Source organism: Mustela lutreola, chromosome 2 (genome assembly GCF_030435805.1).
Source record: "Mustela lutreola isolate mMusLut2 chromosome 2, mMusLut2.pri, whole genome shotgun sequence".
NCBI lineage: Eukaryota > Metazoa > Chordata > Mammalia > Carnivora > Mustelidae > Mustela > Mustela lutreola.
Genome location: NC_081291.1, coordinates 223,279,054 through 223,285,513, shown reverse-complemented (window position 1 = coordinate 223,285,513; position 6,460 = coordinate 223,279,054).

Below are 6,460 nucleotides of genomic sequence, written 5' to 3'. Positions count from 1 at the left end.
CACATCCTCTTGCATATTAAATATAATGTTAGCTGCAGGTTTTTGGTAAGTTTTCTTTATCAACTTTCAGAGGCCTTTCCATTCTTATATTTATGAGAGGTTTTATTATGAACAGGTGTTGACTTTTTTCCAATGCTCTTTCTACACCGATGAATATAATCAAGTGATTTTTCTTCTTTAGTCTGTTGACACGGTAGGTTACATAGATTGATTTTTGAATATTGAACCAGTCTTGCATCCCTTGAATAAACTCCACTTGGTCATGGTGTATAATTATCTTCGTAAATTGTTGAATTTGATTTGCTAGTATTTCTTAAGGATTTTCATGAGATACGTTGGCCTGTAGTTTTTGGTTGGTTTGTTTTTGTTGTTTTTGCAATCTTTGTATGGTTTTGGTCTCAGAATTATATTAGCTTCATAAAATGAAGGCGAGTTCCCTCCTCTTTCATTTCCTGGAAGAGATTGTGTAGAAACAATGTTAATTATATTTTAAATGTTTGATAGAATTCCCCAGTGAAATCATCTGAGCCAGGAGAAATCTTTTTGGGGAGTTTTAAAATTAAGAATTCAATTTCCCTGGGGCCCCTGGGTGGCACAGTCTGTTAAGCATCCAACTCTTGGTTTCAACTGAGGTCCTAATGTCAGGATCTTGAGATCAAGTCCCACATCTGGCTCTGAGCTCAGCAAGGAGTCTGCTAAAATCCCTTCTCCCTCTCCCTCCACCCTCTCCCCATCTCTCTCTCCCTCTCTTTCTCTCAAATAAGTAAATAAATCCTTTAATAAAATAAAATTAAGAATTCAATTCCCTAAATAGTCATAGTATATTCAAATTATCTACTTTATAAGTTAATTGTGCCACTTTGTGTGTTTTCAAGGAATTGATCCATTTCAACTAAATCGTCAAATTTATGAGTGTAGAGTTGTTCATAGTTTTCCCTTATTATCTTTTTGATGTCCTCAAGGTCTGCAGTGATATCCCCTGTATCAGTTTCAATATTGGTAATTTTTGTTTTCTCTCTTTTTTGGTCAGTCTTGCTAGATAGGTATCGATTTTTCTTTTCTTTTTATTCTTTTTTTTTTTTTTTGAAGATTTATTTATTTAAATTGAGAGTGAGAGCGAGAGCGAGAGAGAGAGACCCAGGATGGGGCAGAAGGAGAGCGGGAGAGAACATCAAGCAGACTGTCTGCTGAACACAGAGGCTGGAACCCACCTCGGGTCTCAATCCCAGGACCTGGGATCATGACTTGATCTGAAACCAAGAGTTGGATATTCAACCAGCTGTGCTAACCCGGTGCCCCGATATGTGTTGATTTTTCAAAAAATTTCTCAAAGAACCAGCTTGTATTGATATTCTCTATTATTTTTCTTTTCACTTGTGTTGATTTTTGCTCTTATTTTTATTACTCCTTTCCCCATACTTTTAGGAAAATACTTTTCCTTTTCCCAAAGCCCATTTTAGGCTTATTTTGCTCTTTTTCTTCTAGGTTCTTTTTCTAAATTAAATTTTATTTTATTTGAATGCAGTGACTTAGGGGGTGCCTGGGTGGTTCAGTTGGTTAGGTGACTGCCTTCGGCTCAGGTCATGACCCTGGAGTCCCGGGATTGAGTCCTGCATCAGGCTCCGTGCTTGGCAGGGAGTCTGCTTCTCCCTCTGAACCTACCCCTTCTCAGGCTCTCTCTCTCTCTCTCATTCTCTCTTTCTCTCAGATCAATAAAATCTTTTAAAAAATAAATTCAGTTAATGATCATGCAGTACGTAACTAGTCTCAGGGGTAGAGGTCAGTGATGCATCAGTAGCATACGACACCCAGTGCTAATTCCATCACGTGCCTCCTTAATGCCCATCCCCCAGTCACCCCATCCCCCCCCCTCCAGCAACCCTCAGTTCAGATTTTATGATTCAGAGTCTCTTATGGTTTGTCTCTCTCTGCTTTCATCTTGTTTTATTTTTCCCTCCCTCCCTCTATGATCCTCTGTTTTGTTTCTTAAATTCCACATATGAGTGAAACCATATGGTATTTGCCTTTCTCTGATTGACTTACTTCATTCAGCATAATACCCTCTAGTTCCATCCACATCATTGCAAATGGGAAGATTTCATCCTTTCTGATAGCTGAGTAATATTCCGTTGTGTAGATGAACCACAACTTCTTTATCCATTCATCAGTGGATGGACATCTGGGCTCTTTCCAGAGTTTGGCTACTGTGGACATTGCTGCTATAAATATTGGGGTGCAGGTATCCTTTTGGATCACTACATTTGTATCTTTGGAGTAAATATCTAGTAGTGTGATTGCAGGGTCATAGGGTAGCTCTATTTTCATCTTTTTGAGGAACCTCCATGCTGTTTTCCAGAGTGGTTGCACCAGCTTGCATTCCCACCAACAGTGCAGGAAGGTTTCCCTTTCTCCGCATCCTCACCAGCATCTGTCATTTCCTGACTGGTGTGAGGTGGGATCTCACTGTGGTTTTCATTTGTATTTCTCTGATGCTGAGTGATGTAGAGCACTTTTTCATGTGTCTGTTGGCTGTTTGTATGTCTTCTCTGGAGAAGTGTCTGTTCACATCTTTGCCCATTTCTTGACTGGATTATTTGTTCTTTGGGTGTTGAGTTTGATACAAATTTTAGTATTATTTGTCCCATCTCTGTGAAAAGTTGTGATGGTTTTTTTTTTTTTTTAAGAATTTATTTATTTATTTAGAGAGAGATAACAAGTAGACAGAGAGGCAAGCAGAGAGAGAGAGGAGGAAGCAGGCTCCCTGCCGAACAGAGAGCCCGATGCGGGCTCCCAGGACCCTGAGATCATGACCTGAGCCGAAGGCAGAGGCTTAACCCACTGAGCCACCCAGGCGCCCCTGTGATGGTATTTTGATAGAAGTTGCATTGAATGTATAGATTGCTCCAGGTAGCATAGACATTTTAACAATATTTGGTCTTCTAACCCACGAGCAAGGAACTTTTTCCATTTATTGTGTCTGCCTCAATGTTTCATGCATGTTCTATAGTTTTCTGAGTACAGATCATTTGCCTCTTTGGTTAGGTTTATTCCTAAGTATCTTAGGGGTTTTGGTACAATTGTAAATGGGATCAATTTGTTAATTGCTCTTTCTTCTGTCTCATTGACAGTATATAGAATTGCAACTGGTTTCTGGGCATTGATTTTAAATTCTGCCACTTTGCTGAATTCCTGTATGGGTTCTAGCAATTTTGGGATGGAGTGTTTTGGGTTTTCCAGATAGAGTATCATGTCATCTGTGAAGAGCGAGAGTTTGTCTTCTTCTTTGCTATTTGGATGACTTTTATTTCTTTTTGTTTTCTGATTGCTGAGGTTAGGGCTTCCAGCACTGTGTTGAACAACAGTGGTGACAGTGGACATCCCTGCTGTGTTCCTGACCTTAGGGGGAAATCTCTCAGTTTTTCCCCATTGAGAATGATATTTGCTGTGGGCTTCTCATTTATGACTTTTATGATATTGAGACATGTTCCCTCTACCCCTACACTGTGAAGAGTTTTAAACAAGATAGGATGCTGTACTTTGACAAATGCTTTTTTCTGAATCTATTGAGAGTATCATATGGTTCTTGTCCTTTCTTTCCTTACTTTAGTGTATCACATTGACATGCAGATTTTGAACCACCCTTGCAGCCCAGGAATAAATCCCACTTGGTTGTAGTGAATAATCCTTTTAATCTACTGTTGGATCCTGTTGGCTAGTATCTTGGTAAGAATTTTTGCATCCATGTTCATCAGGGTTATTGGTCTGTAATTCTCCTTTTTGGTAGGGTCTTTGTCTGGTTTTGAGATCAAATAATGTAGGCCCCATAGAAAGAGTTTGGAAGGTTTTCTTCACTTTCTATTTTTTGAAACAGCTTCAGAAGAATAGGTATTAATTCTTCTTTAAATGTTTGCTAGAATTCCCCCCTGGGAAGGCTTTGGCCCTCAACTCTTGTTTGTTGGAAGATTTTTGATGACTGTTTCAATTTCCTTTTAGGTTACGGGTTTGTTCAGGTCTTCTATTTCTTCCTGTTTCAGTTTGGTAGTTTATATAGTTCTAGGGATCCTTCCATTTCTTCCAAATTGCCTAATTTGTTGGGATATAATGGCTCATCACATTTACTTATAATTGCATTTCTTCAGTGTTGCTTGTGATCTCTCCTCTTTGATTCATGATTTTATTAATTTGGGTCCTGTCTCTTTCACTTTCTCTCTTTTTAATAAATCTGGCTGGGGGGTTGTCAATCTTATTAATTCTTTGCAAGAACCAGCTCCTAGTTCTGTTGATCTGTTATACTGTTCTTTTGGTTTCTATTTCATTCATTTCTGCTCTAATCTTTATTACTCCTCTACTCCCGCAGGTGTAGGCTTTGTTGTTTGCTGTTCTTCCTCTAGCTCCTTTAGGTGTACGGTTAGGTTGTGTATTTGAGAGTTCTCTTGTTTCTTGAGAAAGGCTTGTATTGTTATGTACTTCCCTCTTATGACTGACTGCTGCACCTCAAATGTTTTGAACAGTTGTGCTTTCTTTTTCCTTTGTTTTCATTTTTTTTTCTAATTCTTCTTTAATTTTCTGGTTGACCCAGTCATTCTCTAATAGGATGCTCTTTAACCTCTTTCTATTTGTCTTCCTTCCAAATTTTCTCTTGTGATTAAGTTCAAGTTTTAAAGCATTATGGTCTGAAAATATGCAGGAAATAATTCCAACCTTTTGGTACCAGTTAAGACCAGATTTACGACCCTCTCCTAGATTCTTGAGGGCATATAGATTGTTGCTTAGATGTTTCCTCTTTTCTGATGTCTGCATTAGCACTAGAGCATCCTCTTGGCTCTGCTGTAGCTACCACCCAAAATGCTGGGTATGTTGCTTTATTCATTGTCATTCAATTCAATGTGTTTTTTGATATTTCTCTTTAACCCATGGATTATTTAGAAAAGTGATGATTATTTTTCATGTGGTTGGAGACTTTTCTGTTATCTTTCTGCTTTTAATTTCTAGTTGCACTCCAGTGTGATCAGAAGACACATGTTATATGACTTCACTTCTCTTAAGTTTGTTGGGGTTTGTTTATTGCCTGGGATGCGGTCTATCTTGGTGTACAACTATGCACACTTGAAACAAATGTGCATGTGTTGCTGTTGGGTGGGACACTCTGTAAATGTTGATGAGATGTTGGCTGTTGGCTGACGGTGATGTAGGGTCTCCCTACGTGTTTGCTGATTGTTTTGGCTATTGCTGGGTGGGGGATGGGATTTCTCCAGTTGCCTTGTGGATTCGTCTGCTCCTCCTTTCAGTTCTATTAGGTTTGCTGCACATTGTTTTCGATTTCATTGTTCATTGCATACTTGTCTAGGTTTTCATGTCTTCTTGGTAGATTAGCCATTTTGTCACTATGTAATGATAAAAGGGTCAGTTTTCATTGTTCTGGTCATTTGGTCACTTGCTTTGCTTTGAACTGTACTTGATTTGGTATTTAGATAGCCATGCTCTCTTTCTTTCCTTTTTTAAAGATTTATTTATTTACTTATTTATTTGGCAGAGACAGAGACAGCGAGAGAGGGAATGCAAGTAGGGGAGTAGGAGAGGGGGAAGCAGGCTTCCTGCTGAGCAGAGAGCCCCATTCAGGGCTCAATCCCAGGACCCTGGGATCATGACCTGAGCCAAAGGCAGAGGCTTAACGACTGAGCCACCCAGGCACCCCACCATGCTTTCTTTTGGTCCATGTTAGCGTACCGCATCTTTTCCCATCCACCCTATTACTTCCAATCTGCCTAAATTGTTATAGTTGAAGTGAATTTCTTGTACACAGCCTATAGGCAGTCGTTTTTTAAAATCTACTGTGTGAAACCAGGCTTTTAACAGGTCTACTTAGAAAAAATCTACACTTAATGTGATTATTGATGTGTTATGGCTTAAATCCGCCATTTAATTTTGTTCTTTTTGTTCATTCTCTGTTCCCTTTTTTCTACCTTCCTGTGGGTTACCTTAACACCTTACAGGATCCCATTGTGATTTGTCTACAGTATCTTTTTGTATAGATTTGTGGTGGCTGCTCTGATATGCTGTTATCTATCATCTGATATGCATATTATCTATGCTAATATGTATGTCATCTACATAACTCATCACCATTTGCTGGCATCAACATTTTCCCAGTTTGTGTGAAAGTATAGACACCTCACCTCATGTTACCTCCTTTTAGCTTCCTCGTTTATAATATGATTTCCTGAAATATTTATTCTAAGTACATTTAGAACTACATCAGACAGCGTTATAATTTTTGCTTCCACTGTCAAACATAAATCTGTAAAACTCAAGAGAAGAAAGGAAATGTATTCATCCACATTTTAACTCTTTTCATTGTTCTTTCCTTCTTACTGATATTTTAGAACTCCTTTTTTTTTTTTTAAAGATTTTATTTATTTATTTGACAAAGAGAGATCACAAGTAGGCAGAGAGGTAGGCA